The sequence below is a fragment of the Dipteris shenzhenensis genome, chromosome 14, assembly GCF_047967505.1.
Source record: "Dipteris shenzhenensis isolate YYH24624 ecotype China chromosome 14, Dip_SZ_1.0, whole genome shotgun sequence".
Classification (NCBI taxonomy): Eukaryota; Viridiplantae; Streptophyta; class Polypodiopsida; order Gleicheniales; family Dipteridaceae; genus Dipteris; species Dipteris shenzhenensis.
In genome coordinates, this window is record NC_141609.1 from 40,339,795 (window position 1) to 40,365,543 (window position 25,749).

A 25,749-nucleotide genomic window follows, 5' to 3' on the forward strand; every position below is an offset into this window, starting at 1 on the left:
CTCTTTTTCCACATAAGCTCCTTCTCTCATTCCGCATAAGCTCCTTCTCTATTTCCGCATGAGCATAAGCATGAGCTTATGCTTATGCTTATGCATAAGCATAAGCATAAGCTCATGCTTATGCTCATGCAAAAATAGAGAAGGAGCTTATGCGGAATGAGAGAAGGAGCTTGTCATGAGCTTATGCGCATAATTCCGCAAGAGCTTATGCGCAAGTTTCCGCAAGAGCTTATGCGCAAGTTTCCGCAAGTTTCCGCAAGCATAAGCATAAGCATAAGCATAAGCTAATGCTTATGCTCATGCAACTTTCCGCAAGTTTCCGCATGAGCTCCTTCTCTTATTCCGCATAAGCTCCTTCTCTTTTTCCGCATAAGCTCCTTCTCTATTTCCGCATGAGCATAAGCATGAGCTTATGCTTATGCTTATGCATAAGCATAAGCATAAGCTCATGCTTATGCTCATTCATGAGCATGAGCTTATGCGGAAGTTTCCGCAAGAGCTTATGCGGAAATAGAGAATGAGAGAAGCATATGCGGATCTCATTCTCTTTTTCCGCATAAGCTCTTTCTCTTTTTCCGCATAAGCTCTTTCTCTTTCTCTTTTGCGTGAGCATATGCGGAAATAGAGAATGAGAGAAGCTTATGCTTCTCTCCTCCTCTATTTTCGCATATGGAGAAACATGAGCATAAGCTCATGCTCACCCATGAGCATAAGCATAAGCTCATGCGGAAAAAGAGAAGGAGCTTATGCGGAAATAGAGAATGAGAGATGCTTCTCTCCTTCTCTTTTTCTGCATAAGCTCCTTCTCTTTTTCCGCATGAGCATAAGCATGCGGAAACTCATCCTTCTCATGCTTATGCTCATGCATGTGCATGAGCTTATGCTTAAGTTTCCGCATAAGCTCATGCTTATGCGTGAGCTTATGCGGAAATAGAGAATGAGAGAAGCATAAGCTCATTCTCTATTTCTGCATAAGCTCATTCTCTATTTCCCACTCTATTTCCCCCTTCTCTCATTTCCCCCTTCTCTCATTCTCTATTTTCCCTCATCTCTTTCCCTTTCTCTCATTCTCTATTTCCTCATTCTCATTCTTTTCTTTCCTTTACATCTTCTTTCCCTCTTATCTTTCCCTCTTCTTTCCCTCTTTCCTTTCCCTCTTCTTTCCTTTCCCTCTTCTTTCTTCTTGCCTATGCCTATGCCTATGAGAATGCTCATGTTTGTTTATTCGTTTTCTGTTTTCGTGTTTGTGTCTATGTTAGACATGGGATCACGTCGCTCATCGGACGAGTACGGACAGCCTTGCAGGAGGAGAGCTCACGATCTATATGCTCCAGAGGACTTTGATTCCTCTCAGGCGACTACCCCGAGGACTACCCCTGGTCCGACTCCTCTCGGTCCTAGCACTGTGACTACCCCTGGTCCGACCCCTCTTCCATGTAGCACTGCGACTACCCCTCAGGGGACTCCTTTGCTAGCCGCGCATGGCTTTGTTGGGACTCCCGACGAGTTTGTAGCACAGATGAGCGATGAGGAGGCAGCGAGATTCTTCTCTCTGCTCTCTCAGAGGACCTCCGCAATTCCTTCCCCTACACCGACGGGTGGACGTACAGCCCAGCCATCCCCTCGCGCCCCTTCGACCGCGGGATCATCACCTGCGCATGCCTCCCGCAAGGGAAGGAAGAGTAGGATGGGCGGCTCATGTTGTGCTGACTCAGGAGATGTAGACGAGTCAGCACACTCACGCTCCTTTAGGTCTCCACTTGGTCCGGAGACACAGTATCAGTCAGGTCCCTTTCCCTCTCCTACTCCCACAGCTACTCCTCGATCCGGAAGCGGTCGCGCAGCTTCCACTCCTTCAGACTCTGCTACCGTCAGTCCCCCTTACTCATCAGGGGATCTCTCCTATCAAATCGCATCTGCCGGAGAGATAATAGAAGACAAAAAGGGCAAAGCAGTGATGGCCGCCATGAGGCGGTTGATGAGTCATCACTTCAAGAGCGGCATAAATATCGATTGGCGGTATCAAGATGGCCAAAAGAAGCAGGCGGTGATCGATGAGTTAAAACAAAGATATCCTAATCTGCCAAATGTGGAGTTTAATAACAGTTATATGCTCGAGCGCATGGGTTTGGTCCTAAAGCATCGCAGATCAACCATGCGTACTTCCATTACAAAGGGGTTGGCTAAACCCAGCTGGGCAGACAAAGCTGATTGGAAGTACTTCAAGAAGCAACATAGGGACCATCCTGAAATGTTCGAGGGTCAGAGGAGGGCTGCGAAGAGACGGCTGGATGTCGTAGGTACTTCGCACTTTGGTGCAGGCGGACGGTATGCGTTCGAGGCAACCGTGGTAAGTTTACTTCTTTCCATTTAATGTATTGTTCTATTTGTTTTACTTACATATTACATGCACTTTAGCTAACTCTAACTCTCGTAAATTGGATCCACAGCAAGCTGCGATGGGTCGTCTTCCTACGGATGTAGAGACGCGGCGTGCATTTCGGATAGGAACCAAGCCGTGGTTCATTGAGCAAGAGGCAATGGGAGCGACAGTCGATTGGGCTGAGGTGGCTGCTTGCACGGTATAAGTTTACTCCTGCTTGTAATCTCACTTTTTAATTTAAGTTCCAATCTAATTTTTGATTTATATGGTTCACTCTCAGGGTCAAAGCTCAAGCGTCCCATCATCAGAGACGAGCGATCAACAGGGGCAAGGATCGGATGCAGGTGCCGATGACGAAGGAGAAGACGCAGGTGTCGGGGACGAGGGAGAAGATGCAGGTGCCGAGGACCAGGGAACAGCCCAACAAGAGGATTCGGATTCGGATTCGGATTAGTAGTGGTAGTAGCATTTTTCATATCCGCTCGTTAGAGCCATTTTGTATCGCCCTTTCATAGGGTAATTTTGTTTCAAACACAGTTGTATATGTATATGCATTTCTTCCTCATCGTTCACAAGAACAATTTTGTATCACCTGCAAGCAAGGGAAATTTTGTTATAAAAAACTTTCTTTTGTAATTACAAAAAAAAAAAAAGGGTTAGTGGGGCTAAACAGGGCCAAAAGGAAGCCCTGTTTAGCCCCACTAACCATTTTTTTTACCTTCTGTTAATTGTCGCTATATAGCGACGTTTACCAGTGTCGCTATATAGCGACGATTAACAGAGTCGCTATATAGCGACGTTTTTATCGTCGCTATATAGCGACGTTTACATCGTCGCTATATAGCGACGATTAACAGCGTCGCTATATAGCGACGGTTTATAGCGACGCTCCTTTTTCGACGATTTTAACGACTTTTATAGCGACCTTTGCGCCCGTGAAAAAAAAAAATTTAATGTAAAAAGCGTCGGTATTTCCGTCGGAAAATGGCCTATGCCTTGTAGTGTCTAAAAGACAGTGAACCTTGCCACGTGCAAATGAGTACGCAATATGACCATGTCTAAATGAGTACTCAAAAAGTAATCCATATGTGTCCATCATGAAAGCCAGATAAATATGTGTCACATCGAAATGAGGACTGAAAAACGTTGAACCTTACCATGTTCAAACGAGTATGCAATAAGTAATCCATAGATGCCACGGCCAAATGAGTACTCAATAAGTCAGCCATAGGTGTTCATCGTGAAAGACATATAAGTATACCTCAAGGGCAAAATAAAAGTATGCCTTGCTTGAACCAATAAGTAAATACATACCATAAGTCATCAATAAGTTAATCGACAAAGAAGGAACAAATCGTTGGTCTGGCAAGACCTTGCATGCAGTCCTAAATATAGATGAGTATGAAAAAAAAAGTAAATGTACTCATCCTGTAGGTATCGAATGTGCATTTAGTCCATTGGATTGTATCTAGGCATCTGTGCAAACCTGCATGTACTCGGAGAAACAACTGAGTGTGATGAAAGAGAACATATGAGCTCACCTTGGAAATAAACGAGTGCCTTGAAAATGACAAGAAAACATGTGAGAAGCACCTTCACATATGTGAAGTAACATATCCAAGGAGTAACATAGCCAAGGAGTAATGATATCAAAGCTAAATAGAAAAGAAACATTGAAAGAAAACATGTTAAAATGTTAATAACGTAAAAAATTCTGCAAGTCCTTTTCTTTCATAGGATGGACCAACTTATGAAAGTGAAGCTAGTGTTGAATACATGACGAGCAAGTCAAGCAAGATATTAGCTTATAAGAGAGAAAGAAACATTAGATCGACATTTTCTTTTGCATATCAAGCACACCTACATAATATTTATCCTACTCCAGATCAAATACAATGGATGGCCTATAAGCATGCTTGATTAACAAATATGAAAGAGAACCTGCTTTCTAAATCATAAGATAATCAAAAGTAACTCTCACCTTCAAAATAACATAAAACATTTAGGAAATCAAAAGTAAATGATAAGATACTCGAAGAAAATCTAGCCTTCAAAACAATACAAAATATTTTGGAAGCTCCTTTGAATCAATCAGCTCATGCTAAAAGTAAAGCTTAATATAGAATATTTGGCAAGTCTCTTTAACCGAGATTTATGGAAACTTGAAGCTGTACCTAAACTTGTTAGCAAAACATAATAATACATGTGTTATTATTGTGAACAAAGCACCAAGCATATGAATGTAGTGGAATACAAATAACATAACCTTTCAAGTAGAATATCAAGAACAAAGCATTGTACTGAACTACGATGATATCATAGTTCCCAATCATGTACAACATTAAAGAAAGTTAGTTTATCTCTATACCAATAGGCAAAGAAAAGCTCCAACACATAGATGTATGTCATAGTGATTGCTGAAAAACAATCAAGTTTTGTGAGGCACCCGAGTATAGATATCAACAGAGCTTGAAGGATGTTCTATGAATGTTGAGTAGCAAAGCACTTACGCAAATACTCAGGAAGTGATGAACTAAATAAAAAACAGGTCAGTAAAGGATGCACTAAATAAAAACTAGCTTAATATATGTGAAGCATCATTGGCTTTTACTTTTGCAAAAGCAGTATGAAACCACAAGTGCTGGAGCGCTAAACTCTTGTTTTCACTAATGACCTAATAGAAATCAAGAATTCCTTTCATATGATAGATAACCTTTTGTCCAAGTGATTTTCTCAATCAACTTTCTAGTCTATTGAACGTATATAATTATCACTATAAAAGCATGTAGATTGGGCTACCTTACTCTTACCGACAAGATTGAGACTCTACTTGGCATTGATTAGATAAGATCTTGATCTCTAAAGATTGACTACGGTTACAACAATGATCCTGTGCTCTTGGTTTTTATGGATATGACCGATGGGTGTTGGGTCTCCTCTTCATCTAAATTTTTATGGAGTCCTATAGTTAAAGAAGCTTGCTTTATGTGATTGAGCATCTTATTTCTTCATGTGGGAATGTAAAAGCATGATATGCTAGTGTGTTAAATCCAAGGGAACACAAATACTGAGTGCAAGATGGTGTGATCAACTGGTGGAGACTAAAAGCAGGAGGGCGACACTATATCAGGAAGCTTCTTATCATTAAGTATATATATTTATTTATTGCTTTTGCTTTTGCTTCAAATATTGTTAATTCTATGAAAGTATGAACCTTTTCCATTCCTCGGGGGGTTCAGTCATCATATGTAACCCTATCACATGAGTTCAACAGAAGGATATTTTTTATTTCTAAAATTTACAGAAATAAATATACATAAGGGACTATTTAAAATAGTTTTGGAAAAAATTTACAGATTTGTATAGAAAAGGGGTACATTTTATTAATGAAAAAATTTACAGATAAGGGATTTTAAATATAGGCCTTGAACGCACGTGATATAGACGGTTTATACATAGTGACACCCCCTCATTTTAACATGGCAATTATGATAGCAATATGTATCCAGTGCACCCAATTCACAACATAACACTCAATTCAATACTCTTATTATAATCTATAGCTTGATATGAAACACAAAGGCTAACACTCACCTAGTGCAAAATGAGAATGGAAAACTATAGTGCAAGGGCATTAAACTACCAAAAGAATAGACTAGCACGTCCCGAAAGAAAGAAAGTGAATGTGTGTACTACATGAGTGCATGTGTACATCTCTCTCTCTCTCTCTATGTGGGTGTGTGTGTGTGTGTGTGTGTGTGTGTGTGTGTGTGTGTGTAGCTTGATATGGAACACAAAGGCTAACACTCACTTAGTGCAAAATGAGAATGGAAAACTATAGTGCAAGGGCATTAAACTACCAAAAGAATAGACTAGCACATCCCAAAAGAAAGAGAGTGAATGTGTGTACTACATGGTGCATGTGTACATCTCTCTCTCTCTCTCTATCTTTCTCTTGTTAGAGCTATATATAGCTTGCCCTAACTCAGCCTAGTCCTCAACTATATATATGCCTATGATCTATGAATAGAAACACTTTCTTGGGAGCAACTCTTGTGTCGGTCTCTCTCCTCTTTCTCTTCCTCTCAACACAACTCTTGTGTTTGTCTCTCTCCTCTTTCTCTTTCTCTCAACATGGTATCAGAGCCTGGCTATGCTCTAGCGTGAATGTGTGAAGGAAGCGATATGTTCTCTATCAATCTGGCAACACAATCATTCACAAAACATTCTTTCTAATCGTTTCGACTACTTGATCGCTAGGTTTTGAGTTGATATGCATATGCTTATGACCTCAAGCTACTTTTCCCTTATGAAACTATGATGTGCATGTGCACAACCACCCTATTTAATGTATATATGGGATTTTTCACTATGAGAGATTGGCACACATAGGGAATTTACTTTATAGAAAACTAGACTATCACATGCATTCAATAGGGCATATTAGAATTCCATTACCTAAGAAATTTTGACTAAATAAAGTGGCTCTTTTTTATTCAAACTTGTAGCTTTCTTAAAAACCATTTAAAAAACCCTTATAAGTCATTATAATTTTTTTAATTTACATTTAGAAAGTGAATTTAATAATATATTTTGTTGCATTCACCTGACTTGCAACATGAGTAAGCTTGCCACCTCAACCACGGGTCCCTAGCCCTCTTATTTTACGTTATGTATGCCACATGATATTACACACATTATAAATACCATAACTGGTAAAATGTAAATATTCATTATCAGGTTCAATACAACATATTACATAGTCAGCCATCTCTTGTGCATTGTGATCATGGTGCTCAGGTTAATTGTTTGTTGATTTTTATTTTTGGGCATCATTATTGTAATAGGAACATTGCTAGTTACTTTTACATTTGAAGGATCATAACGAGTTGATGTTATGCTTCAAAGTAGCATTGTTAAGGAGATTGTAGTGCCAAAAGGGAGTAGTCGATATTATTTTCGAAGTAAGGTTCATAAAGGTAGTAGGAAAAAGATTGTATGTCTACAACTTGAGAGTGTCACTCTTCATATGTAAGTATAGCACATGGGTTCAACAAAAGTTTTTTTTTTTTTAATTGATAGAAATGTAGTAACTAATTAAGGGGTTTTTTAATTGTGATATTGGAAAAAATCAAAAGTTTGTATAGAAAAAGGAATCCTTATGATATATAGATAAAGGGTTATACTAATACTCGTTAAATGCACTTGGTATATAGGGTTTTCAAGTAGTGAACCCTCCTTGTTCTACAATTGTCAGTTTTCAAAACAATGTCTTACCTTGAAATTGTTGGGGTTACTTTTAGAGTTGAAATACACGAGGGAGAGGAAATTCAATGCTTCTTTAAAATGTCAATATCCAAGATGGGAAAAAGTCCATGGAAAGAGTGATTTACGTGTGCAATCCACCTATCAAGAAGAAATTGCTGGTCATGACTTGATGAAAGGAAGTCATGAATGGAAAGAGTCATCCTCGTGTGGAGCCACTAGTCCATTTTCTTTCAAGAAAAAATTTCTAGTCATGACTGAACGAAAGGAAAGGCGGGTCTCTTAAAAAACTTGACTCCCACGTTCATCAGCAACTATGTTTCTGTTTGGCTTTCTTGTCCGCTGGTATTCCTCACGAAATACAAGAGGGAGAGGAATGCTCTCGTTAAAATGTCAACATCCAAGATGGGAAAAAGTCCATGGAAAGAGTGATTTACGTGTGCGATCACCTATCAACAAGAAATTGCTGGTCATGACTATGAAAGGAAGTGATGAATGGAAAGAGTCATCCTCGTGTGGAGCCACTAGTCAATTCTTTCAAGAAAAATTTATAGTCATGACTGAACGAAAGGAAAGGCGGGTCTCTTAAAAAACTTGACTCCCACGTTCATCAGCAACTATGTTTCTGTTTGGCTTTCTTGTCCATTGTGCTGCTGCTTGCTTCCCCAAGCGCCCCAATGAAGGACTGCATAACAGCGCAGCTCCGTGGCACTAGACTAAGTCTTGCAGTAGCCATCTGCCTGCTCGTCTTTGTTGCCACCGCTCCCAATGGTTACGTTTCAGGTTCCCGAGGTAAGCTTAACGTGCCATTCTTGCTTCTCATTTCCGCGGATACTCTGCTGACAACGGAGCTAGCCTCACCCTGCGTATCTTTTTCTTCAGCGTTCTCACACCTTCTGCAGATGCGTACTTGTTTTCCTCATCGGAAATCCTCAAATTAAATTGTAAATTGTAAAACTGCGCAGATAGAGTGCTGATGTGGAGCGCCAACGACCCGCCCTCAACTCGCATGCTAAGCTTTCGGCCATTGAGACACTTGGTAAACAGAACTTAAATAAACAGTACTGGGTCTTAATGCGTCTGCTTAAGTTTGCTCCAAAATAACTGCGGTACTTTGTTTTGGAGGAAATGACAGTTGGAGGCTCAAATAACAGACCCGTCACAACCTACGCCGCATTGCTGTCCATAAGTGATAAGGCGAGGGGAAGTGGCAAACAAAGCAGCTGCGATGGAACCACAGAACGGTCAAACATTTCGGAAATCACACTTACCGTGGCTAGTCCCTAGTGTAACCTGTCCACAGAATACCGGCAAATAATATAGAGCGCAACTGTATTTTTCAAAACCCACAAACCTTACTTAATTGAAACTTGAGTACATTAAGGAAAAACTTTCACAAACATGAGTGTGCAACATGGACGTGCGAACACGGCTAAGTGCATTCCTTAGGTTAAAATTCTATGAACAATAGATGATATGAAAATATTTATTACGGTAGGCATGAGGAGAAAGTTTGGTTTTCTTGAGTCCTCGTTGAGCCATGTGTATGATTTTGGGCCCTTGAATTTAGATTGATTGGCACTTGCTCTCACATGGGGACGAGCATTTTTCGATCAAAATCTTTCGAGCGCTCGAGCAAAGGAAAAAAAAGCTTCCAACTATGCAAAAATATGGTAAAAATGGATCAAAAGAAAACATAGTTTCACTTAGAAATATGCAAAGTATTATAACAATGCTTATTTATACACAAATCTTTACGTGAATCTTTGGGAATGGTGAGAACATAATGGAATGGCTTTTGAAGAAACCCACATGTACAGTAGACTTCTTTATGAAAATTCCCTTATGATCCTTCTTACAACTTTTACTTAATAGGGGGTGACACTAAAAAAACTCTCTCAACCTATCTTCATGAAAGGGTTTCTCCAAAGAAAACTCATTGAATCAAGCCATCAAGGTAGTTTCGCTAGCGAAACCCCTTTGAAGTAGGTCTTCCAAGGTAGTTTCGCTGCTGAAACTACCTTGGACAACACGTTTAAAAGTGACATAACTTTCACATCCAATGTCCAAATATAGTCATCCAGCCACTCAAATTGATTGGAAAACCCCATTTGAGCACATCTATGGCATTATATTTTGGAAAATCTTGCATAGATAGTATTAAATATTACATGTATTTTATGAGAGTGAGATATAAGCCCAAGTTAATACTTATTTATAGTAATTTAAACTTATTTAGAAACATGTCCATAAATATCTTGTTATTTATGCTGTAAAAAAACTAGAAAGATATTGCCATATGATATAAATGTGTTTAATAAATAATTATATATGTATAATATTATTACATTGAGAGTGATTATGAGGAATGTTTATTAAAGGAATAATTTTTCAACACTTTTTTAAAGTAATAATAGGGGTACAAAGGGATGTCTATGAATAAGAAAATTTATGTTATGTAAAAATGAATGAGTGACTCGTCTGTATATTTTTATGATGAAGGAATCTAGTTCTAGTTAAAATAAAAGTGTAAAAACCATGTTTCCTAAAGAAATACAGTTTTTTAAATCTCTTGAAAAACACGCTCGGATAAACTTGCTCATAGGTTTTTGCTCGTAAAATTGACGCATCCCACTTACATTTGCAAGGAGGATCGGGTTCTAACAGACCCTGTGTCACATCTCATGTCCATATTTTTATTCATTCACCTTTAAAAGTTTGATAAAATGTTAGGATTCAAGTTCATTTTAGAGTTAGTAGTTAAGTGGTGGACAACAAAAGCCTGTCTACCACAAATCTGGTTACATGCCTTGTACAAAGAAGGATGAATGTCTTCAATACACAAAGGGTCCATATCTTTTTCCTAAGGATTTCATTCTCATTTGATTTCTTTTAGAAGAGTTTAATCATGAATTAAAATCAACCCATATTTTTTCCCTAAAGATTGTGCATGATTGTGTTCAAAATGGAACATAATATATATTCTCTAAAGATTTTCTTATCATTTTTCATTTTAAAACAGTTCCCTGTGGTTGTAGCTAGTCCTCGATTGTGGGTCAGGAGTGATGATCCAACTTTGAATGATCTCTAGGATCATGATGGAATTGTGCAATTGGGGGAAGACCCAATTTAGCTTGGAGACTTCAGAGGATTTGCTTAAGATTCATAGTGTCCGTGATAGTATACGATCATCAGCAATGTGTGAGATCCCTAATCATTATGATCGAAACCAAAGGAGGAGGTTGGTTGTCTAGGCACAATGTTTTAATGTCACTGGTGGGACATTATATAGGAATCCACCTCTCGTATATAACATGGGTTACTTTATTATCTAATCCTATTTTATCGAGAGTGACTCTACCTTAATGAGCCCTAAAAGTTGGTAAGTGTTCTATCCATTCACTCACTTATATCTTCTTATGGTGCCACTTGAATATAGATCCAGCTCGTGGATTTTATTGATGTTTTCACGTTTTTGTTAAAGCCTATTCACGATTATTCATTTTGGTGCAAAATAGCATGTAAATAACATTATCATGTTCGTAAACCAAAAAGTTTACTAGTGAATCATTTAGGTACATGGGCAGGAATACAATGATACCATCGGTAATACCATGATGTCGATGGTAATACAATGATATCAGCAATAATAGTTATGATACTGATAGGCTGTTGCTTGTATTATGATAGATAAGGGGGTGTCATGGAATTTATTGGAGGAAATATTTATTTCCTACCTCTTCATTTAGGAGGACTATAGTCCATAGCTCTTGCACCTAGCGTGCTAGGAGGATGATGGAACAAAGTTGAACTATGAGAGGAAGAGGATAAGGGATAGAATGTTCATTGTGGTTTGAAAGTGTTCAATCTGTCATATTGAGGTAAGGGTTTACCATAGCTGCAAGTCAATGCATGTGATAGAGATTATGGGAGGAGAGTGAGGTACCAAGATTTCAAAGATATTTTTTTCTCTTTTTTTTGGGAATCTGAGTATTAGTGCAACTTGCACGCACCACACTTTACATTCATGTGAGATGCCAGTTGTGGTTAATGTAACCCATAATGTGGGCCTTTTTGTGTCCCTCACTTTGCTTTAATCTTATCCTAAAGAGACTAGGATTGGTACAATACGGTCCAACTTGCACACATTTGTATATTGGATAACTTACTATGAACTAGACCCTTTGAAGTGATCATGCATTTAGCATGCTCATCTACTACTCCAAAAAGTTCTCCAAATATCCATTGTTGGTGAATTCCTCTAGGACGGCGACATGGGGTCCACATCGAAGACTTAAAAAATTGGACTATTTCTTAATTAATGTATGTCACCCTTGCATGGGAGCCATGCTTATCTTCTATGTACTATCACATCCTTTTTGTTTATTATGTATTGTCAATGCAAGAGAAAAACAACGAGAATGAGGCTGTGTCTCTAATGTCCTCATCACTATTAGGAACATGATTTATCTCTTTGGGCACTTTTAGAATGTGATGCTCTAGAGCAATCTCCCAAGTTTTGAGCTATTAGATATGGCATTTATTTTTGAGATTCTGGTGAGTCCCTAAAATATAGTTTTATTTTTGAAAGTTTAGGGACTCCAAAAAATAACTATACATCTCTGATTCACTCAAAATTTTAGAGATATGGTCCGGTGGATATGGCACCCTCCGCCTGTGCATGACTCTAAATCTTGCCCTCTCATTTATTCTTTTTGCTTTGGCCTCTTCATATCTCTCCACCCATCTTTGCATCTCGGAACTAGTCTCTTTGCTCTTCACTCATCTTTCTTTCAACTCCTTTACCTGGGGAACCTCTGCAATGACACGATCATCATCCTTGATGTTTCAAGCATATGGCATTCATGGATGCAAGAAACTTTGTGATGTATACTAATGACTCCTACACAAGCCATCCATCTACCATCCTTGCTTTGGGTCTAGCTCTTTTCCTTACAATTCCCTTCAAGGTTTTCATAAACTATTCAAGGAAAAACATCTAACAACTATGAACAGTTCCTGCAATGGCGACCTCATCAACTACATGTACAAGCAAGTGCACCTGAGTCGTCATAATGCTTGAGGGAAAGTGCTTCTCAAGCAAGAAAACAACTTCAATGGACTCCACCTTAGCCCTCTCGATGCTCGATACAGAGATTTCTTTTTGTGAGATCCACCTATTCCACATTCTCTTGTAAGATTCAATATTTTATACCTATCATTTAAAATTGTATGAAATATAATGAAGGTCACATGATAATAAGCATACCTGACAATGCCACTGATCTTGTAGATAGCGGTTTTAATATCTTCTGAGAAGCATCCTCTCACTATAATTGGGAGGATAAACTGCCCAAGCAACAAAGGAGTTATAACAATGTGTCACAATCGTATAAGCTACATACACGAAAGCATCGCAATCTTAGTTCTACTCTTCTTTCAAGATAACATGTAGAATGCATGTAAGACCTTGTGCCAATCATGGGACTTGTTAACATCCATAGACTACAGTCACAAAATGCATGGTAATGAGTGACTGGAGGTGATTAGGCTTCATGATTTACTTCAATGGTCGCAGCCATGGAGTACAGTTACAGGCTTTACGGGGTTTGAGCCACAAATGGCTCAAGATTGGCCTCACCACTCTAGCTTTTGAGCCTCACAGACGAGTTTTAAGCCTCAGATGGCTTGGGATTCGGATGGGTGAGGTTAACACAATCTAGCTATTTGGTACCCGGTTAGGAGCACTCCTAATGCTAGGTTTGTCCCAAACATCCTGGTAGGAGCATCTCCTAATTTTGGGATTGTCCCAAGCGCTCTTATATAATTAACACAAGTGCTATTTTCGACACACGAAGAGTGGTAACAATAGAGGAGAGAAGGAAAGGGTAGTGAAGATGCCTTGGCACCCTACTAGCCTGAGAGCCTTGTGAATGTAAAGAAAGGGAGAGTGCAACAAGAAAAAGGGTTGGCCCTGACAAAATATGAAGAGGGGAGAGGAGAAGAGTGGAGATGAGGAGAGAGGGCACAGCTAGAGAGCACACCACAAATGACTAACTGTACACTAGATTTAGTTGAAAAAATAGAATATATATAAACCCTTTTAAGGTTAGGGTTAGGGGATCTAACCCTTTCCTTTATAGCACTCTATAAGGTTAGTGCTATGCACATATGATCACGTGATGCTGCTATGCACACATGATCACATGATGTTGAGCGTGAACTCTCAACACCTTCCCTCAAGATCAACATCATGAAGTAGGCCTTCCCTCAAGATGATGATTCTGGGGAATCGAAGAAGGACTAAGCATTACATTCCATCACACCCCTTTAATGGGAATGTCCTTCCTCTGCGTCAAACCAAGAGCTAGTCGGTGTTTCTCGAATAGCTATTTACCGAGTGGTTTGGTAAAGATGTCTGCAACATTTTCTTTGCTATCACAATGCTGCAGTGTGATGTCACCAAGTAACACTCTTTCTCTGATGAAGTGCTCTCTGACATCAATGTGCTTTGTCCTAGAGTGATATACTGGATTTTTGGCCAATGCTTGAGCCGATTGATTATCACAGTATATTGTTGTTGGCTTTGACTCATCAAAGTAATCTGTTTCTGACAATAGTCTTCTGAGCCATATAGCCTCACATGCACCTGTAGTGAGTGGTCTATATTCTGCTTCAGTCGAAGACAAAGAAACAGTTGGCTGTTTGTTTGACAACCATGATATAGCACCTTGACCAAGGAAAAATGCATATCCCTGTGTCAATCTCCTGGTCTCATGATCTCCGTCATAGTCACTGTCACAGTATCCATGCAACCGTGGATGACTTCCTCTGTATTCTATCCCAAACTATCTTGTACCTCTGATGTATCTCAAGACTCTTTTGGCTACATTCCAGTGAGACTGTTTTAGATTTGCCATAAACTGTGCTAGTGAGCTTACTGCATAACAAATATCTGGCCATGTGATTGTCAGATATATAAGAGATCCGATGAGCTGCCTGTAGTATCTGTCATTGACCGTAGGCTTTTCTGAATCTTTAGTAAGTTTCAAACTCTGTTCCATGGGAGTGGCTGCAATCTTGCAATCTGCCATATGAAACTTCTTCAGGAGACTGTCAATATACTTGAGCTGACTCATGAATGTGCTATCTGAATCTCTCCAGAACTCAATTCCAAGACAATAGTGCATAAGTCCAAGATCTTTCATGTCGAACTCTGCAGATAAGTCTTGTTTCAATTTTCTGATGAAGCTATCCTTGCTTCCTGTCACAATCAGATCATCTACGTACAAAACTGCAATAGTAATGTCTTCCCCTTGAACTTTGTAGTAGAGAGCATGATCTGCATTGGATTTCATGTATCCCAGATCAACAAAATACTTGTCAATTCTGCTGTACCAACTTCTGGGTGCTTGCTTTAAGCCGTAGAGACTTTTCTTGAGATGGCAAACCTTTTTCTCCTTTCCTGGTTCAACATAACCTACGGGTTGTTGCATGTAGACTTCCTCGTCTAGATAACCATTGAGAAATGCATTCTTGACATCAAGCTGATACACATTCCATTTGCTGAGTGTCGCTAGTGACATCAAGAACTGTATGGAATCCATCTTTGCTACTGGAACATAAGTCTCATCATAGTCTTGACCATATTGTTGTGCAAATCCTTTTGCAACTAATCTGGCTTTGTATCTCTAAATACTTCCATCTGGATTGTACTTCACTTTGTATACCCATGTGTTTGCTATGGCCTTCTTTCCTGGTGGAAGGTCGCATAATTCCCAAGTGTTATTTTTATACAAAGCATCCATTTCTTCATTCATAGCAGTTTGCCATTCTGGCTTGTCTACTATGTCTTCGAAGTACACTGGCTCTTCTGTAGCCATGATGGTAGTCATAAGAGCATAGTTGGTGGTTTCCACCTGAATTGCTTTGCCTTTCTGAGCATATGTCAATCTGGCTGGAGGTCTGCTTTCCCTAGTAGACCGTCTGAGCTGCTGTGGCTCTGCTTGGGGTGTTGCTGGCAATTCTTGCTCTTCTTCATCAACCTGTTCTGTAGATGACTATGAAGTTGATGCTTCTATCTCCTGTGTAGGTGAGGTTTTCCATTCTGATTCCTCATCAAAGATTACATCTCTAGAGATAATGACTTTGCGGTTGATGGATCATACAATTTGTATGCTTTGCTTTCTTCATTGTAGCCAACCATGATGCATTTGCGTGACTTTGCATCCAATTTCCTGCGATGATCATCATGTATGTGGGCATATGCTATGCAACCAAATATGCGGAGATGCCCAATTCGTGGCTTGTGTCCAGTGAATGCTTCATAAGGAGTCATACCTTGTATCGGTTCAGTAGGAAGCCGATTAAGCAAGTAGTGTGCTGTAGCTATTGCTTGTGCCCAATACTGATTCGGAAGATGCTTTTCAATAAGCATTGCTCTAGCATTGTTTTCTAAAGTCCCATTCTTCCTTTCAGCTATTGCATTCTGCTGAGGAGTATCTACACATGTGAATTATCTTCGTATGCCGTGATTTTTGCAAAAGTTCATGAATGCTGAAGACATGTATTCACCTCCTCTGTTTGATCTCATGACCTTGATCTTTCTGCCTGTTTGGTTTTCTACCATGGCTTTGAATTCCTGAAATCTGGAAAACACTTTAGATTTCTCTTTCAAAAAATAGACCCAACAATATCTGCTATAGTCGTCGATGAAGGTCAAGTAATAAAGTGAACCATTGATGCTGCGGGTCTGGGCATGACCCCATACATCTGTATGTATCAAATCAAGAATACCTCGTGCACGAGAGGTACTTCTAACAAATTTGGTTCGCTTTTGTTTGCCAAAGCACCATGCTTCGCAAACCTTTCCAAGAAAATGTAGCTTCGAAATCCCAATTGCCATATTCTGATTCCTGAGATCTAACAAGTACTTGATGTTGACATGACCATATCTCTTGTGCCATTTTGCAGATAGTGGCATCTGTTGTGGTTGAACTGACATGGCATGCTTATTTGGTATTGTAGCTAGCATTTTGTATAAGCGTCCTTCCTTGAGACCTTTTGCTACTGGCTGACATCTTTTGGATTTGTCTTTTATAGTGCATTCATCACCGTCGAAGATGACTTTGTAATTGTGTTCTGTCATTTGACCTACTGACAAAAGGTTCTTGCTGAGCTTCGGAACATAGAGCACATCTTTGACTAATCCTTTTGTACCAATGAAATTGTTCATAGGGATAACACCTATCCCTTGAACTGGATTTGGTGTATTGTCTACTGTGTATATGACATTTTTCTGACCTTCTAATGGTTTCATCTCTGTGAACCATTCCTGATGATTTGTCATATGAGATGATGCACCGCTGTCGATGACCAAGGATCCTGTTCCACATGGTCGACTTGATAGCTGTAATCCTCTTTGGGATTGAAATCAGTGTCTAGGTGCATTGTATCAGTTTGATGCAATTCCTCATTTGCAAGAAACATATTTCCATGTTCATTTGCAGAATGACTGTGACTAGAATGTCCACCACGATGATTTCCTCTTCCTCGAGAATTCCCTCGATTACTGCTGGATTGACCGCCTTGATCGTACTGCTTCTTGCGGCAATCTCTTTCATAGTGTCCAAACTTGTGACAGTAGTTGCATTGAATGTTTGACAAATTGGTGGATGCATTCCCTCGTCCTTGGAATCTTCCTCGATTGGAATGATTTCCTCTTTGCTGATTCTGATGTTGCTGAGGATGATGTTGATGCTGATGCTGATTCTGACTTTGATTTTGTTGCTGATGATGATCACTTTTCTGATATGATCTACCTCTGTTTCTGCCTTTGCCTCTGCTTTTGTCTGAAGTTGTGAATGCCTGATCATTAGAATGACCTTTACGTGCTTGAATGAACTGAGTCCTGAGTTCTTCACTAAGTAGGACTGACTGAAGTTCTTCGAGTGTTAGAATTTACCGTTGGATGGTAATGCTCTGGACTAGATTCTCATATCCCTCTCCTGGTCCATTCAAAATGACTTGAACCATTTTTGCGGGGTTCATAGTCTCTTTCTGCTGCTGCAAGTTGATTGTTGTAGTCTTTGATGCAGAGTACATAAGCATGACCGGATTCACTGCTGTTGTGGAAACTCTGGTTGATCTGGTTTCTCAGGGTGAGAATCCTGGATGTGTTCTTGGACTTGTAGAGAGCTGCGAACATATCCCATGCTTCTTTTGATGTCTTGACTATGTTGAGCTGTCCTAGCATGATATCTTGCACATTCTGCTTGATCAGGTGATAGGCATACTTATCTTTCTTATCCCATTCTGCTTGAGCTAGGGCAATGGCAGGATCTACTACTGGTGCGGAAACTCTTTGTGTAGATGTAGATCCTGATGTAGATTCCGTTGCTGGTGCTGTGACAACAGATGGAATAGAGCTACTGGTAGCTGGATCGGCCAATGGTCTAGGTGTAGACCCATCGACATACTTCCATTTGTCTTGAAGTACAAGAATGGTCTCCAAATTTTGGTATTTCCATGTACCGTAATTGGAGTTGTCTAACTTAGCAGATGCCTCCAGATTGAGGTTGCTAGTCGACATGGTGCAAGAAATGTACTCAAAAGTGTCGTGAAGATCTCTATATGAATCAACTGCAAATACACTGAATATGCCAAGTGAAATCTCTGTACTGTCGGTGAAGATAGAACTGCAGTATATAAAATCTGATCTGAATTACAAGGCTTGTGGCAATGATGCCGGAAATAGCCAAAAGGCTTTACAAGGCTGAAATGATGTGCACGATGCCATAAGATAGCCAAATAGGCTTTACAATGGTGGCATGTGTGTGTGAAATCAAGTGCTATCTGCCCACTGAATCAATATGCAATGCCTCTGAACTCTAAATTCTGCTCACTGAACTGATGAACGTAAGGTTTCAGGTAATGTAATGATGTGAAACCGTATGTGAGCGTATGGACTGACTTCGAGTAGGTACTAGTCGAGAATTTCGGGCATGGCTTGGATTGGCAACTTGGGGAAATTCAAAGCATCCCCTCTATGGCAATCTGGTCTACTCTGATCTAGATCTAAACCAACCGTCGATCGATGAAAGAACAGCAAATAATTCCTTTTCTTTTGTTCTTTTTAAGTGATGGGTCAGATGCATCGACGTAGAAGCAAATGTGCATGAAGGAAGTGGTTTTGTCGGTGAGGCTCAAATGTGAGTGTAACTTGCGCCGAAATATGCACATGATGTGACGAGCGTGTAGAGCACAAAAAAACGAGCGACATTCCTTTTTGGAGTACCCTCAAATTCTTCCTGGATCAAGAGATACGACTTGAACTAGGTGGAGGGGCAAAAGGAGTGCAAATGTGCTCAATGACGATGTGTCACTATGAGTCACATGCAGTGATGATGTGGCACTATGCCTAGCAAGTGGTGTGCCTGTGAAGTCCTGTGCTCAGGTGGCAAGAGTGGTCACATGAAGTGACTGTGAAGCACTGTGTGTGCCTGCAGAGGTCAGTGCCTGCAGAGGTCAGTGAAGCACTGTGTGTGCCTGCAGAGAATGTGGGACAGGGAAATTCCAAAAAAATAGGCCTGCCTCTTATGGCTCATTATGCACAAGGGTGTCTGGACAGCCAAGGGAGCACTAATAATTGTTCAACGTGATGGATACTGCCAAAGGTGTATCAGAGTGCAGGAAGATATCCCCCATCTATTCCTAAACTGTAGGTCTTCTTCTAGAGATGTTTGGGATGTGATTCACAAACAGTTTGGTTCTTTTTCGATCAATTATGCTAGCCTATTGTTGGGTGATAGGCCAACAAGATCCCTAGGAAACTAGAATATTATGCATAGCTCCATTCTTTGGGCTCTATGGGCTCAAAGATGCACTAAGGTTTTTGGTGATGGCATTATCTATACTAATGAAATTGTTACGAATGTATGCGTGATCACAGGAAAGAGGAGCCAATCGTGAAAATATTTCATGCATGTAGCAACGAATTCAAGAGTGTTGCAAAAAGGATGAGCTTATTGCGAAGAAGGAGACTGCCCTACTGGCTCAACTGCAGAAACAGGCCCAAAAAGAAGAGCCCTCTCAGCAAGGTCCCTTCCCATGGCCAAGCATCGCCATCAGCCAAAGCGCCAGTGCTATACTACCAAGTTCCCTCGAGTCAACTGTTCCCTGTCTCCCCTATGACCCAGACGACCACTGCCTCCTCTGCGACTCAAACTCTCAGTGCCTCCCCTTTGATGACTCGACCCACCAACACGGTCCCCCAGCATGCTTCGACATCTTTTGTTACACCCTCTCCACTGGCACCCCCTCCAGTTGTATATAACAGGCTGGTGGCTTGACACGATATCTCGATCAAAGTTTGCAATGAAGATGCTCCTCCTCCCAACTTCAAGCCTCCAAAACCCAGGCCTCGAAATGGAATCAGTAAGCCATGCCCCCATCCTCGCATTCCTGGAAAGATCGTTCTACGAGTGATTGCTGACCTGGTGCTAAAGGAAGAGCCGTAGGAGGCGGCATAGCTCTCTCTTCATCTCTGCTACTTTTGGACCATCTGCTAAAAAGATAGTTTCTGGTATAGGCTTAGATAGTGAGTAGTTCTCTTTTTTGACTATTGTAACTACAATTGACACTATATTCATCTAAACCCGCATTTTTATTTTTTTTAATTTAAAAAAACCTTACAAGAGCATGGCCCATAGTGGAAATAAAGTCAATAGACAAATACTGCAAAAGCCCCAAAATGTGACCAAAAGGAGCAAATGTCATTGTAGAATCTGCAAATGTGACACAAAAACCCCAATTCGTAGAGCAAAATCACCTAAACATCACTGCAATGTGTGCAAATGTGACATAAAAGAGGGTGAAAAGCTTCAAATCCAATTGCACCAGGAAGATCTAAGTCAAGAGGGAGATGATCCCATCCAAATGGTGTAAGAGTAGGTTGGAGAACCTAGAGGAAGGCCCGAATGACTGAAGAGAGTCTAGATTTGAGCAAAAAAACTCCCAAAACAGTGTTTACGGCTAGAATGATGCGGAATAAAGTCGTTTGTATGAGGGCAGCTCCAAAATTTCAAAAAACATCGAAATTGTCCCTCAAAAAGTCAAAAAATAGCCATTGGACTGTTTCTCTACTCAAAGAATAGGTTTCTAATCTGACATAGAGACATGAAAATCCTAATGACCCATTCCATATTCTACACTTGCACTCATGTAAAAAGGTGAAAGGGTGAAAATGGGCCCTTTGAACTCCCATGCCCACATTCGGTGTCAGATGGGAGTGAAACTTTGCAAGAGCATGGAGACCATATGTTTTCGGACCTGTGCAAATGTGGAGCCCAATCCAACACATGGACATGAAAATCCTAATGTCCCATTCCATATTTTTCACCTTCATTGATGTAACGAGGCGCATAGGGTGAAAATGGTCCCTTTGACCCCCCCGTGCCCACATTTGGTGTCGGATGGGAGTGAAACTTTGAAAGAGCATGGAGACCATAGGTTTTAGGTCCTGTGCAAATTAGGATCCCAATCCGACACATGGACATGCAAATCCTAATGACCCATTCCATATTTTGCACCTTCACTGATGTAACGATGCATAGCGTGAAAATGGGCCCTTCGACCTCCCCGTGCCTATATTTGGTGTGGACTAAAACTTTGAAAGGGAATGGAGACAATAGGGTTTACGACCTATGCAAATTTGGAACCCAATCTGCCATATGGACATGCAAATCCCAATGACCCATTCCATATTTTGTACCTTCACTCATGTAACGAGGTGCATAGGGTGATAATGGGCCCTTTGACCCCCTCGTGCCCACATATGGTGTCTTATGGCACTCAAACTTTGCAATAGCATGGAGACCTTAGGGTTCAAGACTTGTGCAAATTTGGAGTCCAATCCGACACATGGACATGCAAATCCTAATGACCCATTCCATACTTTGCACCTTCACTGATGTAACAAGGTGCATAGGGTGAAAATGGGCCGTTTGACCTCCTCGTGCCGACATTTGATGTCTGATGGGACTCAAACTTTGCAAGAGCATGGAGACCATATGGTTTAGAACCTGTGCAAAGTTTGAGCCCAATCCGACACATAGACATGCAAATCCTAATGACCCACTCCATATTTTGCATCGTCACTGATGTAACGAGGTGCGTAGGTTGAAAATGGGCCCTTTTACCTCCCCATGCCCACATTCACTGTCAAGTGGGACTCAACCTTTGCAAGAGAATGGAGGCCATAGGATGTAGACCAGGTGCAAAGTCTGACACATAGACATGCAAATCCTACTGACCCGTTTCATATTTTGCACCTTCACTGATGTAACGAGTTGCATAGGGTGAAAATGGGCCCTTTGACCTCACCGTTCCCACATTCGATGTCGGCTGAAAGTGCAACTTTGCAAGAGCATGGAGACCATAGGGTTTAGGACTTGTGCAAATGTGGAGCCCAATCCAATACATGGACATGCAAATCCTAATGACCCATTCCATGTTTTACACCTTCACTGGTGCAACGAGGTGCATAAGGTGGAAATGGGCCCTTTGACCTCCCCGTGCCTATATTCAGTGTCCAATGGGACTGAAACATTGCAAGAGTATGGAGACAATAGGGTTTAAGACGTGTGCAAATTTTGAGCTGAATCCGACATATGGACATGCAAATCCTAATGACCCATTCCATGTTTTGCACCTTCACTGATGTAATGAGGTGCATATGGTGAAAATGGGCCCTTTGACCTGTTCGTGCCCACATTCGATGTCGGATGGGACTCAAACATTGCAAGAGCATGGAGACCAGAGGGTTTTGGACCTGTGCAAAGTTTGAGCCCAATCCCACACATGGACATGCAAATCCCAATGACCCATTCCATATTTTCCACCTTCACTGATGTAAGGAGGTGCATAGGGTAAAAGTGGGCCCTTTGACCTCCTCGTGCCCTTATTCCATGTATGATGGGACTCAAACTTTGCAAAAGCATTGAGACCATAGGTTTTAAGACCTGTGCAAATTTGGAGCCAATCCGACACATGGATATGCAAATCCTAATGACCCATTCCATATTTTACACCTTCACTGATGTAACGAGTTGCATAGGGTAAAAATGGGCCCTTTGACCTCCCCATGCCCACATTGGGTGTCAAATGGGACTTAATCTTTGCAGGTAAGTCAAAACATTGAGCGCCTGCATTCGAGCGAGCCCAAAGTTCGAGCGATGCTTATGAGAAACTTTGTCTAAACCTATAGGAGCAATAAATTTTTACTAAAAATGGTTGAATCTACATGACACTATTACAGATTGTTTTTAATTATCTTTTGTATGATTCTTGGCAACTTACAAAGATTAAACTTACTATTGGATAACTCATAAATCCATGCAAGTCAACAATCATTAAATCAATACCAAAGGGAAAATTCTTGGCAACATACAAAGAGAAAACCTATTATTCGATAAATAATAAATACATGCAAGTTAGCAATCATTCAATAGATACAAAAGGGGAAATGCTACAATGTCTACGCCTCGAGGTGATCACTCAGAATTATGTAAGGTAGTATGTGAGTTGAAGGGGTTTCCTTATTTTATGGAGATACATACATGGCAACAATAGTCCTACCGATGATATAGAAGCTCCTCCTAGCAAAATCCCTCACAAACAGCTATTTGTAGCTCATCGATTTTTATGCTACCGACATGATTTGATCCATTTTGTACACAAAATGATCACATGAATAAAATGTTTAAACTATGGAACTAATAAATTATTGATCACCTTATGACCATGATGATGCTAACTAAATATGGATCACCTTCATATGTCCTTGACCATGTATACACCTCTAGGATGGAGGGAGGAAACCAAGGACCCAAGTTCTAAATGAGAAAAATCCATGGTCATAATTAAGTATAGAGTTTGATAAGGTCCGGCTCTCATGAAAGAAAGATAAGTATAAACTTTCTAAATATTTAGAATTTTGACAGTTTAATGTGATGAATGTATTCATTCTTATCATTCCGATCGTTTTGACTACAAACATGACCATATTTGGAGTCCGATTGACTAAGTTATGGCCCAAATAAAATTGGCAAGAGGAGCCTCCCAAGAGACCGCGATATCGCGGCCTCTAGGGAGAATCCTCCTCCCATTGTTTTTTTGCCTTGAAAATGGAAATTACACAAGAAAAACACATACTTTGACCCCTTTCTTCCACCCCTCCGTCGTCGACCCTTGAAAAATATTGCCAAACATTTTCAGAAATTGTTGTTTGCCTATAAGACAATTGATTACTCACACAATATCATGGGTAGGACAATAACCGTAAAAGTAAGCAATGTATGCTACTTTTTGAACATAAAACATCACACTAGAATGTCAAAATTTGTGAAATTCCTCTCTCGAACGCAGTTGCTCGAATTTTGGTAATCCTCAATCTTTGCAAGAGCAGGGAGACCATAGGGTTTAAAACGTGTGCAAAGTTTGAGCCCAATCTGACACATGGACATGCAAATCCTAATGACCCATTCCATATCTTGCACCTTCTCTGATATAACAAGGCGCACAGGGTGAAAATGGGCCCTTTGAACGCCCCGTGCCCACATTCGGTGTCGGATGGGAATCAAACTTTACAAGAGCATGGAGACCGTAGGGTTTAGGCTCATGCAAAGTTTGAGCCCAGATCCAAAATCCCTATGTCGGAGTGGAAATGTCGGTGTCGGATGGGACTCAAACTTTGCAAGAGCATGGAGACCATATCATTTAGAACCTATGAAAATTTGGAGCCCAATTAGACACATGGACATGCAAATCCTAATGACCCATTCCATATTTTGCACCTTCATTGATGCAACAAGGTGCATAAGGTGAAAATGGGCCCCTTGACCTCCCCGTGCCTCTATTTGGTGTCGGATGGGACTCAAAATTTACAAGAGCATGGAGGCCATATGGTTTAGGACATGTGCAAACTTTGAGCCCAATCCAACACATGGACATGCAAATCCTAATGACCCATCATATTTTGCACCTTCATTGATGCAACGAGGTGCATAGGGTCAAAATGGGTCCTTTGACCTCCCCATGCCTATAATTGGTGTTGGATGGGACTCAAACTTTGCAAGAGCATGGAGGCCATATGGTTTAGGACCTGTACAAAGTTTGAGCCCAATCCGACACATGGACATGCAAATCCTAATGACCCATTCCATATTTTGTACCTTCACTGATGTAACGAGGTGCATACGGTGAAAATGGGCCCTTTGACCTCACCGTGCCCACATTTAGTGTCGGATGGGAGTGAAACTCTGCAAGAGCATGAAACCATAGGGTTTAACACCTGTGCAAATTTGGAGCCCAATCCGGCACATGGACATTCAAATCCTAATGATCCATTCCATATTTTGCACTTTCACTATTGTAACGAGGTGGATAGGGTGAAAATGGGCCCTTTGACCTCCGCATGCCCACATTCAGTGTCGGATGGGACTCAAACTATGCATCAAAGTTCAGACCATCGGATTTAAGACCTGTGCAAATTTGGAGTCCAATCTAACATATGGACATGCAAATCCTAATGACCCAGTCCATATTTTGCACTTTCACTAATATAACGAGGTGCATAGGGTGAAAATGGGCCCTTTGACATCCCCGTGCCCATATTTGGTGTCGAATGGGAACAAAATTTCCAAGAGCATGGAGACCATATGATTTAGGACCTGTGAAAATTTTGAGTGCAATCCGACACATGAACATGCAAATCCTAATGACCCATTCCATATTTTGCACCTTCACTGATGTAACGAGGTGCATAGGGTGAAAATGGGCCCTTTGACCTCCCCGTGCCCACATTCAGTGTTGGATGGGAGTGAAAATTTTCAAGAGCATGGAGACTATAGGTTTTAGGACCTATGCAAATTTGGAGCCGAGTCCGACACATGGACATGCAAATCCTAATGACCCATTCGATTTTTTGCACCTTCAGTGATGCAACAAAGTGCATAGGATGAAAATGGGCCCTTTGACCTCCCCGTACCTATATTTGGTTTTTGATGGCATCCTCTAGCAATGGTGGTAGGGATAGGGAGTCT

The 25,749-nt window shown here is 40.7% G+C and overlaps 1 long non-coding RNA gene and 1 other non-coding gene across 2 annotated transcripts; one reads left to right on the forward strand and one right to left on the reverse strand.

The window, feature by feature from the left end:
* The first annotated feature begins 8,241 nt into the window (after positions 1–8,241).
* On the forward strand, positions 8,242–9,155 carry LOC147894619 (uncharacterized). Its single transcript, XR_015542172.1, has 3 exons — positions 8,242–8,440; positions 8,614–8,687; positions 8,784–9,155. It is a non-coding gene; the product is annotated as an uncharacterized LOC147894619 (long non-coding RNA).
* A 2,789-nt stretch (positions 9,156–11,944) lies between these two features.
* Positions 11,945–12,049, reverse strand: LOC147894620 (U6 spliceosomal RNA). The gene has a single exon (XR_015542178.1). It is a non-coding gene; the product is annotated as a U6 spliceosomal RNA (small nuclear RNA).
* Between the last annotated feature and the right edge of the window lie 13,700 nt (positions 12,050–25,749).